A 12,797-nucleotide genomic window follows, 5' to 3' on the forward strand; every position below is an offset into this window, starting at 1 on the left:
AGCCACACGTTACATGGGACTGTTGCACTGCTACATTCCTAAACCAGGTGTTTCCTGTCCTCTGGCTTTCCTCACGCCTTGTTCATGGAACGACCCAGGGCCCTTGTCCTTTGCACCCTCCCCTTGATCTGTGTTCTCCAGTGACATCCTTGAGGTGGAAACCTGTGTGAAGCAGATGTCACTGCCTGGCATTCTGAAGATGGCACCTCGCCCCACCCCTGCAGCAGCTGGTGAGATGACAGGTGACTTGGCATAGGCCATTGCTGCAACTTCAGGGCCTTGACAGGGACAGCAGGTAAACAGGAAGGCTGGGTCTTACCTGCACTGTTTACTGACTGTGTGGTGAAGTTGGTGCAGGGACCAGGCCGTCCCCAGTGAACAAGACCTTTCCCACTGGCTGTCTTCACTTCCCACTAAGCACAATCAAGCAGGGCTGTCTCAGCTCTGCAGCCAGAGCTGTGCTGGGCCTGAGTGCAGGTGAGAGGGAGAAACTGGATCTGTCTGTAGTCAGCTGGTTGCCACCCTCGCCCTTCCTGTGAATGGGCTCCAGGTCCTGTCCAGCACCCGTACGACTGTGTGGTGGGACTGGCCTCCCTCTGCAGCTGGCTCTTGATGTTCCTCAGAACACAATAGACAAATGCGCCCATTCTCAGAATGTACCCAGTCCTTGCTTTTCTCAGGACCTTTGCATATGCTACTTCCTCCACATGGGTGCCCCTCCACCACCACACATTGATTTTCCACAGGGCTGAAAATTTGGAGGCTCAGAGGAGCCCTTTATGACCCTTTCCCTACCATGCACCTGACTGCTGTCTCTACAACTTACCTTTTTCTGCTTTGAACTCCTGAGAGACCTTTTACATCTCTTAGTGCTTTTATTTTTCCTTCGCAGCTGGCCATTCTTCCTCCCACTTAGTTGAAATGTCAGCTCAGTGAGGTTAGGACCCTGTGCAACAAGGTGCAGTTGGACTCTCTTGGTTTTTTTTCCTAAGATGGCCACCAGCTGGGGAGGAATGGCAGAGGCATGGCCGGTGCCCAGTGGGCAGGAAGATCTTAGGGAGTGCTGTCCATAAAATGTGGAGCTCAAGATATGAGGTCAACCGCTACCTGAGAAGACCGGCCCACAACCACCACCTCAGTCTGCCTGGAGGATGGTGGGTGCAGCTCCGCCCTTTTCCAGTCCCAGGTCTGATCAAGGCCTGCCCCGCCCCCAGCTTGCTACTTAACCCTTCAGGCCACTTGTCTTCTGCCCTCCAGGATGAAGCACTGCCTTGTGACTTGAACCCAGTGTGATCTGCAAGCCACTTGTCTGCCTAGGCTGTTCCACCACCTGAAAGGTCCAACGCCTCTCCCTTGCAGGTGGACTGAGGGTTAAGGCTGGATCCCTGCAGGTGCTAAGTGAGTACTGACAGTGCTGTCACTGTGGCTGTCATGAGCTGTCCTCTCCCTGTGGCCTTTCCTTGCTGCCAGGTGCACTGTGGTCAGCCTTTGAGGCCCCATGTGTGCAGGAAGCCTGCTCCCTGCTCCAGTCCCTCTAAGTTGGGTTCTGTAGGTTGGCAGGACACTCACCCGAGGGGAAATTCCAGACTGGGGACCTAGAGGACAGCTAAGCTTTGATGCAGCCGCCTGACCTCCTGAGCAGCCACCCTCTCTCTCACCAGGGCTGTGGAGGAGTTGGTAAACAGGCCCTTAATGGCCTCTTGTGCTCAAGGGCTGGGACAAGGAGCAGAAAAGTCAGGTCAACAGCACCTTCTCTGCAGGTGGCTGGGGGAGTGGGCAGTGGCAGCACACAATGGCAGGATGCTTCTGGGACCTCTGGCCTCCTCCTAAAGGATTTGGTAGGTGCCTCCACTGATCCTATGCTGGAAACAATCTAAGACTGACCTGTCCTCAGCACCTGGAAGTCCAGGTTGGGTTTTCCCCACTGGAAAGGTGATATCACCATGCCCCACAAGCCCTGCCTAGTGGGAACCCCATAATTTTTTCTGCCTCATGACTCTCATCATGTTCTGGCAACACTGGCCAGGCTGAGATTTGCAGAAACCTCCAATGCTCTTCCAACCTCAGGGCCTTTGCATGTGCTACCTCCCTGCCAGCATGCCCTTCTTCTCTTAATTCTCTCAGGGCTAAAAATATAAGGTCCTCTCTCAGGGATTTTCCTTAGCCCTCACCTCATGTCCCACCTAAACACTCAGTCTCGCTGTAGGTTCTGGGTTCTAGACTAAGCCCTGATATGGCTGTTTCCTTTCTAGTACACTCTATGACCTCTGATTATCTTTCTTTCTAATCGATTGGGTGATCTTTCTCCTCCCCATGCCTCCCTTAGAGAATGATCACTCAAAAAGCAAGTACTTTTTCTGCTCCCCAAGCATGCTACAGGCACACTGTGCATGCTGGACAAGTGTGTGAGGAGTGGGCGGCTGAGGAGATGAACCACCCCAGGATATGTGCCAGGATCTGCCCAGGCCAACGGGCACAGGGCAGTGCTAACCTTGGGAGGAGTAGCCTGGCGGTATTTGGCACAGATCTACGAGCCAGCAGTTAGGAGTCATCATTTACGGGAAATGCACCATTGAGGAGAAATGGCCCAGCCTGGCTCCCGTCCAGATGTCCAGAAACGGCAAGGCAGCTGCTGGCGTCACTCAGTAAATTCAGCTCAGCCCCTCCCCGTGTAAAGCTGGGCAGGGATCCAGCCCAGTCCTGGCTATGTACCCATGCCCTTCCCTGTTTAGCAAAAACAAAAACAAAACAAGCCCCACTTACTTAACCTTCTTGGGTGTGAAGTTAAGTCTGCCTTTTGCCAGTTGGGAGATCTTGAACAAGTTGTAAAAGTATCTCTGCTCCTCAGTGCTTGCCTGTGAGACGAGGAACTTCTGGGGCTATTGGATGAAACAACGTTGTTGTTGGTGGTGACTTTCATCTGTCTCTGTCTCTCTCTCCCTTTCTTTTGAGACAGAATTGCTAAATCACTAAGTTGCCCATGCTGGCCTCAAACTTGCAATCCCTCACCTCAGCTTGCCTCACAGGCACAGAATGAGATTGCTCAGATTATATGTTTGCTAACTACATTGCATCAGTCTTTGTTGCCAGCCTGGGAGGTAGGCGAGAGACATGCCACACTACTTATTTGACAGACAAAGACACTGGGGCTTAGAGAGGTTTCTAAGCAGGCAGGCGGCACTAAGGAGAGTCCAGCAGATCCAAGTGTCCTGCCACCTGCTCATAGCTCTTCTGTCACATAAGTCAGGATGCCAAAAGTGACTGGGCCCAAGAGCCAGCCCAAAGGTCATATCTGGTCTCCAGACGTGCTTCAAAATTTAAACAAACAGCAGCAGAAAAACGGAGTTCATTTCCAGCGTTTATAGGTCAGGTGTCACGGGTTTTGAACTCCACATCTGTATTTTCTCCGGAGGACTAGACGGTGAACCTGCCTCCCTGGTGGCCAGAGCTGGGCAGTGACTCTCCCCTGTTGGCAAGGCTGCAGATGAGACTCACACACATGAGCTCCCGGGTTGCTCATTAGATTCTCCAGTCCTGGAGAGCTTGCCACTGGTCCTGAAAGCCCACTGTATTAGGTGGAATACACCAGGGGCAAACTGGTGCCTGAGACAAGGTTGGGTATTAAGCAGCTCCCATGGGGAGGGAGGACGGGGCCCCCAGGAGCACGTCTGCCCAGGGACATGATATCAAGCAAAGTCCCACCACATTTGTGTCACGGAACTACTATAAGGACGTTCCACAAACTGAGTGGCTTACAAAACAGAAATTTACCATCTCTCGGTGCCAAAGGCTGGAAGCAGGGGGTTGGCAGGCCCTGGCTCCCTCTGCACTTGCCCTCGGCCACTCTCTTAGCTGCTATAGTCCCCAGGCTTGTGGCAGCATAACATCCGCATTTGCTTGGCGTCACCCTCGGGGTGCTGTCTGTCACCTTTGTACCAGGATACTTGCCCTACTCCAGTATGGCTTCACTTTAACTGATCCACATCTATGATGACCCAGTGACTCTCCACCAGGGTCCCATCTTAAGGGACTAGGGCTTAAGGTTTCAACATAAACTTGGGGGCTGGGAGGGCACAATTTAGCCCAAATCAGGGGACTGTGGCTCTCTCCACATGGGGCTCAAGACACACCTCGGAGTCTCTGCTGGAGGAGGAAGTTGGAGTGTTTATACTCTGCACCATTGGTCACTGGTTAAGGGCCATGCCCAGCAGGAACAAGAATTCCCAGGCGGTTGGAGTCGCTTCCAATGTTGGTCTTCTGTAAAGTGGCTAGCGGATGAAAGCTCACCGGGATCTGTTGTGTATGGAGAAGGTAAAGGCACCCAAGGCCGTGGGCACTGCTGCAGAGCCACCATAGACCACTGAAGATGGGCTCTGCCCTTCACCACCAACCTGCTTGGCTTGCATTGACCGCGATGACCCTAATTGAGTCACTGGCCTCTCAGTGCTTTTTTCCCTCCCTATTCCAGCTACCCAGATTGGGAATGGAGCTCCTGGAAAGAAGATCAGTGATACCCTCTGCTGTGGTTTGAATGTGTACCCTCAAAAGTCCATGCATTGGACATTTAATCATCTTTCATGGTAATTGCAGGCAAGGTCTTTGGAAGATAAGTAGGACTAGATGTGATCCTAAGAAGTGGAAGAGAGACCCACAAGAGCAGGCTTGCACTGTCTCACTGTGTGATGCTGTCTGCCCTATTATGACACAGCAGGAAATCTGCAGACAGTTTTTCTCACAAGATGCTAAAGCCTTGCTTTTGAACTTCCTAGCCTCTAGAAACAGGAGCCAAATCTTAAGGAACTGGAGCTTAGGATTTCAAATAAATTTCTGTTGTTTATTTAGAAGGTTAGGAGCCAAATAAACTTCTGTTGTTTATAAACTACTTAGCCTCTGGTATTTTGTTATAGTAACAAGAAACCCACGAAGACACCCTCATAATCCAATCAAGAACTGTTGATAGGTAGAGGTGGGCAAAGCCCTCATACCTGTTAGCCTCAACTCATTACAGTTTGGGGGGCTCTGGGAAGAAATAAGACCCCTAACTCAGATACTTGTCCCTCCTTTTTGGCGCTCAGAGACATTCAAGCACAATCTATGAAGGGGCATTTGTGTGCAGTGAGGCTAATGGGGGGAATAGGGTTTAGGGTAGTAAGTGAGACTCAGTGCATACTTTGAGGCCAGGGACAAAAGAAGGCTCAGGCACTGTGTGCTGGGAGCCCACATTCATTCCTGCTCTAACCACCTTGGCATTTAAATGCCGCATGCAGTGTGCATAAAAGCAAGAGGTCCCAGCCTGACTCCTGGCTAGCAACAAGGTCTGGGACATCTGTGCCCTGCCCAGCTCCATAGATGGGGCAGTGGTGGGGTGTCTTGGCCATGCCACTCCAGCCACAGCAGCTGTTCTGAACCTTTGACTCTAAACATACCAGCAGTGTACAGTGGCTGAGGCCAGCAGATGTGTGGGCCAAAGCTGGATGTGCTGAGGTCATCACTATGTTGCACCCCAGTAATCAAGAGCTGAGACTTCCAGTCTGACAGACCGGGGTCAGCCAGCTTCGAGCATTGTGAATTAGCTTGTCTAAGATGCTGGAACAAGTAGACTTTACATTCCCCATCCCCACCCCCTTCTTCTGTACAGGAGATTGAACTCAAGGCCTTTGCACCAAGACACATCCCCTAATTTTTTTTAAAGATAGGGTCTTGCTAAATTCTCCAGAACTGGAACTTTAGATCTTTCTGCCTTAGCCCCCCAGCATGCTGGGATTACAGATGTGTGCCACCACCAGATTGCATTTCCTAACAAAAGAAATGTATCTCTGGGTATGCATTCAGTTTTCTAGGACAATTACGCTTCACTTGGAAGAATTCCAGCTCTTTCTATCTTGTGGCTCCACTGTATCTGGGGCCTGCTCTTTTCTATGTCCAGAAAGTGGAAAAAGAGAGTACTGAGGAGGTAGCTCTGCTTTCTTAGAGGACCCCGGAGAGGCCCAAGTGCCACTGGAGAGGACCTAGCCACATGATCACTTCTAAAGGCAGGGGATACTGGGAAATATAGTCTAACCAGGTATTGAACTACAATATTATTTTAAAGTTAATTTTTAATTGACACAATAATTATACACATTTATGAAGTACAATGTGATAATTCAGTGCAGGTATTTAATATGCATTGATCAAGTCAGAAATGACTGCCATTTATATTTCCTTAAACATTCATCTTCTTTGTATGTTAGGGACCTTCAACCTTTTCTTTTCTAGCTATTATGAAATATAGAATAAATTGTGGTGAGCAGTTTATTAAGTCACACCAGAACGTATTCTTCTTGCCTAACTATATTTTGGTAGCCACATCAGTCTCCTTCTGTCCCTCTTCTCTGTGACCCTTCCCAGCCTCTTGTGACCACTATTGTTCTCCCTGCCTCTATGCGATCAGCTTGTTTAGCCTCCACGTATGAATGAGATCATGAGGGACTGTCTTTCTGTGCCTGGCTTATTTTACTTAATGAGTGTCCTGTGGTTCTATCCATGCTGCTGCAAATTCTTTCTACAGCTGAGTAAAACTCCATTGTGTATATACACCACTATTACACATATATGTTATATGTGTAGAATGTGATATTTTATTATTGCACATTAGTAATACAGAATAGTGATAAAAATGCTTATTTGGTGGGGTTGGTACATGCATATAACATATTTTGTTCATTTTTAGTGCTTTTACCTCCCTCAACCTCCTGTACCATTTATTTCCAAGGGGGATACCTTCTGGTTTCCTGTCATTGTTAATGTTACTTATTTGTTTGCTTGTTTATATTTTAGGTTTCTCACAGGAGAGACAACATGCAATATTTAACTTTCTGAATCTGGCTTATTTTGTTTAACATGGTGGTTTCCAGGTCAACCCATGTTCCTTGCAAATGACATAACTGCATTCTCTATGGCTGAATACTATGTCGTTGCATATCTGGTCATTTTCTTATCCATTCACCTGCTAATGGGCAGCTAGGCTGTTTGCATAGCTCAGCAGCTGTGATTGCATCACTATAAACATGAGCATGCAGTTAGAATTGAGCACACTGTCCTTAACTCTTTCAGGAACACACCCATGAGTGGTATAGTTGGATCAAATAGCACTGTTTAGTTTTTTAAGGAATTTTCACACTGATTTCCAGAGTGGTGTACTAATTAAACTCCCACCAACAATGTAAGAGGGCTCCTTATTACCCTTACTAGCATTTGTAGTTTGTTTTGTTGTTGTTGATGTTTGGGTTTTTTTGTTTTTGATTTTTTAATTCTTGATGGCAGCCATTCTGACTAGGGTAAAAATGGAATCTCAAAGTGCTCTTGATGTAAATGTCCCTAATATTAGGCTAAAAATGTTGGCTATTGTTTTCATATATTTACTGGCCATTTGTACTTCATTGGAGAGGCACTCTTAGTTCTTTGGCCCTTTTTTGATTGAGCTATTTGTTTGAGGTGATTAGTTTTCTTTCTCTCTTCCTTTTTTCTTTTTTTCCACTGGGAATCAAACTCAGGACCTCACGCTTGCCAACTTTTTTTAGTACTTTATATATTTCAGATATTAATGCTTTATCCGATAAGTAGCTGGCAGAGATTTTTACACTACATTTTCTTCACCCATTCATTCATCAATGGACACCTTGGTTGATTCCGTATTTTGGCTATACAATCCTATTCTAATAGAGAATGAATTAAAATAGGATCCCAGGGTCTCTTTATCAGGGTCTTCCACAAGGTGAATTCACGTTTCCAGGGTTCCACCTCCTTACCCCTGAAATAAGAATGATAATAGTCCTTCTCACAGAACACCTAGTACAGAGTCTGACAGATGGGAGCCCCTTGATAAACAAGTGTCCAGTGTCACTGGGTCCCTGGAGTGACCCTTGGGATTTTGGGGCATCCTTGGGGAGGAGATTCAGGAGCAGGGCCAGACTTCCTGGCACCCAAGTGGAGAAGCTTGTGGTCTGTGGAGAGTTGAGACATTAACCAAAATGTGACCATACTTGGCTTGGGTTCCATCTGGGGAATCCAAGCCTCCACAACTCATGGTTTCTCTCTCTCTCTCTCTCTCTCTCTCTCTCTCTCTCTCTCTCTCACAGAATCCAGCTTTCTCTGAATGTGCTGGTGGACACCTGTAATCCCAGCACCCTAAGAGCTAAGGCAGGAAGATCACAAGTTTGAGTCCAGTCTGGATCATGTAGTGACTTAGCAAGGCCCCGTCTCAAAATAAAATAAAGAGAGGGCTAGAGATGTAGTTCAACTTGAACGCCGTGGTTCAAGCCTCTGTACACCCCCCACACACCCCCACACAGAAGAATCCAACTTTCCTCACTTTCAACATGAAGGCTGGGGCGGTGCCACGTTGCCAGTTACGGAAAATCACCGGCCACAACTCCTGAGCCCTGAACAGATAGACGGTTACCCTCAGGGTGTCAAGGACCTTAAGACTCAATTTGTATTGCTCAGATCCACCTCCAAGACATGGAGCTCATAATTCATTATGATGGCCTGGTTAACTTTTGGAAAAACCCAGCCACACAGCAGAGATGTGGAGAGAGGCCCGGCCCTGGACTTGACTGGCTCCTGCCTGGCAGTTTCTGCCTGAGAGGCTGGTGAGACCCCTCCCTTTGCCTCCCCCACAGCCAGGAGACCCCTCCCAGCAGTGTTCTGGGGACTTCCAACAAGCATACCAGGGTTCATTAGCCTCAATTTCCAGGCAGGAAGCTGTGGCCCGGAGAAGGAAAGGGACTAAGAATTTCCAACTGGATGAGGCAGACCTTCCTCTCTCTGCTCTGCAAACATCTTCCAGGCTGCGCACGGTCAGTGACTGCTGCCATGTGTAGTAGTATACACTGTCATCCTAGCACTTGGAAAGCTGAGGCAGGAGGATCACAAGCCACTGGGGCTATGCAGTGAGTCTAAGTCCAGTCTAGACTATGAAATAAGGCCTTGTCTCAGAAAGCAAAAACAAAAAAGTAGGTACAGCCATCCACCACCTCTCTCAAGGATGGCATCGCCTACAGAATGGAATCCCAGCTTTTCAGATGAGATCCACAGACTTCCTCCACTATCAGCCCCAGCCCTGCTGCCTTGATGGCTGTCGTTCCTGCTCTAGGGACTTGGCTCATCACACGGCCGGCCAGCCCTTTCATAGACTTCAGGTGGCATCTCAGAAGTCCCTTCCTGGAGCAGCCATAGTCAAAGGCCTGCCAAGGCCTCAGGGCAGTCACCATCCTCCTCTGCAAACACTTTCAGCTCTGCATGGGGATTTTTTTCTGTCACCTGAAGGCCACCAGGCCTGGCAATAGTGCTGAAAGGGCCAGGGTAGTAAAGTCCCCAGAAGCTTCTCCATCACTGACCTTCATACCCAACCCCCTGGTCCTCAGCATATGGGGACCTCTGCAGCTCATGTCCCGGTCCCCCAGATGCTTCTCTTCTCTGCCTCTCGGCCCCATCCCTGCCCATGCTGCCTGCAAGCCCCACACACTCTTGCCTTAGAGTCGGCCTCTGGGACAGTGTACCCCAAAACACACCCTCAGAAGACTCCCCTGCTCACCTCATCTGCACTGACCCCAAATCCTGTGTGTCCACACTTTACTGCAGAATCTGAAAATATTACCTTATTTGGAAAAAGCACCCTTCTCCCTTTTTAAATTATGTTTTAGTACTGATTATTAATTTTATAGAATGTTGAGTTTCATACGCACCTATAGCTCATTTTGATCATATCCTTTCCCCATTACCCACTTTTACACCCTCGCCCTCCCCTCAACCCCTCCTCTTGTCTAATAATTATCTCCTTTTACTTTCGTGTCATATATTTTTTGGATTCCGCATATTAAGGAAAACGTACAACACTTGTCTGAGTCTGACTTATTTTGCTTAACACAATGCTCTCTAGTTCTATCCAGTTTCCTGCAAATAACATGATTTTGTTCTTCTTTCTGTGCATATGTGACACATTTTTTTATCCAGTCATCTGCGCTATATCTTGACTCTTGGGAATTATGCCGCTAAACACAGGTGTTCGGGTGTCCCTGTAGTACACTGACTTTAGTTCTTTCCCAGGAATAGTATAGCTGGGCCTTATGATGTTTCTATTTTCATGTTTTGAGGAACCTCCATACAGCTTTCTACATTACTGTACTAATCTACATTCCCACCAACAGTGCAGAATGAAAAATGCATCTTTCCAGATGTCATTAAAGATCATGAGATTGTCCTGACTTACAATGCCTGGAGTCCTTACAAAAGAGAAGTAACAGGGAGATTGAAGAAAGCCATGTTGAGACACAGTGACACAGAAGGCGGCTTTGGATGATGGAGGCAGGGACAGGCATGGTGCTGCCACAAGCCAAAGGATGCTGAGAGTTTCTCACAATCACCAGAAGCAGGGAGAGACGTGGAAAGACTCTCCTGCAGAGCCTCCTACAGGAGCCACCCTGGGAACCCCTTGCCTTTGTACATCTAGCCCTCAGAATTGGGGAGAATGTTTATAGTCTCCTGTTTATGGCCATTTGTGACAGTGATCTAGCACAAATACTATGTCTGAGTAGCTCAGCACCCATACACCCCATGCATCCCACCTGTCACACAAGTGAGTTCTTCTACCTAAAAGTATCCTGGGGACTTGCTTGTTTTCCTCCATTTTCCCTACTCAGTGCAAACAGGCCTTGAATTTCCTCTCCTCCCCCCCCAATCCTTGTCCCCAGCCCCAAGACAGATCTGACCCACAGCAGGCCCCTATTCGGCACTGACAAGGGAATAGTGAGTGAGGGAACCCTAGGCTGGGGCTCCTTCTAACTTCTCAGTGTCCACTTGAACGAGAAGATAAAATTCACCCCCACTAAGTCCTGTCCTGGCTGCATCCCCACCATCCTCCTGGGGGAGACCAAGATAGGACCCAAGTTCTAGGGTACATAACAGTCTATTCTTCGGGAATGAGAGGGCTTGAAATGTTAACACCAACCAGGTCAAGCTGGTCTTTTATGTGTTCCCAAAGTCACCCAGATGATAATCTACCTGCACCTCAGTCACTTTGAGAGACCCAAGATCCTTGAGATCCCTGCCGCCTTTGTGAGAAGCCCATGGTGGTCACGTGGAGCTCACAGAAAAGGGAAGGGTCATAGATGCACAGCATGGGTGGGGCAGAGCTGAGGAAGAGACAGGACCCCCACCACACCAGCAGAGTTCTGGTGAAGGAGCTGGATTTTCCCATGAGGCTTGTGGACACAGCCTGCTCATTGTGAGAATCGTTTGTGGTCAGGCTCGCTCTTAGATACTTTTCTCGTTGCTAAGATAAAATATCCCAAGTTAAAGGGGAGAAGGTTTACTTAGTTCACCGTTTGTAGAGGTTTCAATTCTTAATCAGCCAGTTCCAAAGCAGGGTGGTACATGGCAGAAAGACAGTAAAAGCAGCAAGGTGGGGAAAGACACTTACGTTGTGTCTGTCGCGTATGTTGTGTGCATGTCACCACCCTAAGGTGCATGTAGCACTGACACCCTTAATCCTAGCCACCACCTTGCCAAACCAATCAGTGGAGTGATTTACTAATCACACAGCCTTAATCCCAGCATCATACACTCTAGATTCAGCCACCTCTGAAAAACCCTATGATCCCATGGGGCTTTGGGGAGATAGACAGCAAGGCAGAGCACGCTGGGATTGTTTCCACCTCAGCGTCCACTACCAGGCCCGATATATATAGTAGGTGCTCAGCAAAGGGGTGTGGAATGAGTACAGGTAAACAAGATACTGATGACCGTGTAAACCGGGAACAAACAAGCTTCTCCCCACTTCCTCCAGCCCCACACCCCCAGTACCTGCTGTGCAGTACCAAACAGAGTGCCACTGCTTGACACATGGGTAAGGACCGAACAGCAGGAAAACACTGCCAGCCTCTGCCCATGATCCTCCTGGGGTTTGGAGCCTCTCCTCACACCAACAGTCTGAGCATCCAGCCACCCACAAAATTAAAACTTTCATGATCTTTGGTTCACACAGGGCAAAAACTGCCAACTGATTCTAATAGCTTTTCACTTTTCACTGAGATTCTTTGGTCAGGTTTTATTCAGGCTCCGGAGCCCACTCCTACACCCATCTGCCTGCTTCTTTGGTAAAAGCTGATTTTCCCTGCTGAGCCAGTTTAGTAAGAAACCCCACCTGTGATGTCTGATCACCTCCACAGCCAACCAGGGGCCCCATGCCTTACCCTCCGTGATATCCAATCAGCAAGAACCCTGTTGGGTGGGTGGCCAGAATCCCTAGCCCCTGAAATGTTCCTTTAGTAATTCCCTATCCTCTGCTCCCACCTTGCTCCTTGGCTATAATTTCATCTTGCTGTAAAATTTAGCCCAATCTCTCTCTCCCACTGCAAGACTCTGCTCCTGTGCTGCTGAATAAAGCCTTCCCATTCTCAAACAAGTACCAATAAATAATTTTAACACCTTGAAAGAGAATTTTTAACTGGCTTATGGTTCAATCCACTTAAAACTATGTTTTTTGGCCTCACCTGTAGGTGTGATCATGTGACCAAGCTAGTAGAAATAAATTAGGCCACTCTGGGATTATGCCTTTCTTTCTGGTGGAATGCAGATTGGATGGCAGGAAGTGAGGCAACTATTTTGTGCCATTGAGATGGAATAAGGATGGAGAAGTTATGAAACAGGGAACCTGGCCCCTGCACCACAGAGCCACCTAATTGGTCCTGGCTGGCTTGAACTTACACAGTGACGTGAAAGAGCAGCACACCTCTGCCTACCTTGAACTGCATTAC

The 12,797-nt window shown here is 48.3% G+C and overlaps 1 long non-coding RNA gene across 3 annotated transcripts; it reads left to right on the forward strand.

The window, feature by feature from the left end:
• Nucleotides 1-81: 81 nt before the first annotated feature.
• Nucleotides 82-4,882, forward strand: LOC106025312 (uncharacterized). 3 transcript variants are annotated; one of them, XR_010039838.1, is made up of 5 exons: nt 82-230; nt 993-1,154; nt 1,258-1,398; nt 1,761-1,838; nt 2,327-4,882. It is a non-coding gene; the product is annotated as an uncharacterized LOC106025312 (long non-coding RNA). The 3 variants fall into 3 exon arrangements; XR_010039836.1 differs by having other exon boundaries at nt 91-242; XR_010039837.1 differs by lacking the exon at nt 1,761-1,838 and having other exon boundaries at nt 91-242.
• Nucleotides 4,883-12,797: the final 7,915 nt, after the last annotated feature.

This window comes from Cavia porcellus, unplaced genomic scaffold (assembly GCF_034190915.1).
Source record: "Cavia porcellus strain 051 isolate PalLab524CR breed Dunkin Hartley unplaced genomic scaffold, mCavPor4.1 scaffold_16, whole genome shotgun sequence".
NCBI classification, from domain to species: domain Eukaryota; kingdom Metazoa; phylum Chordata; class Mammalia; order Rodentia; family Caviidae; genus Cavia; species Cavia porcellus.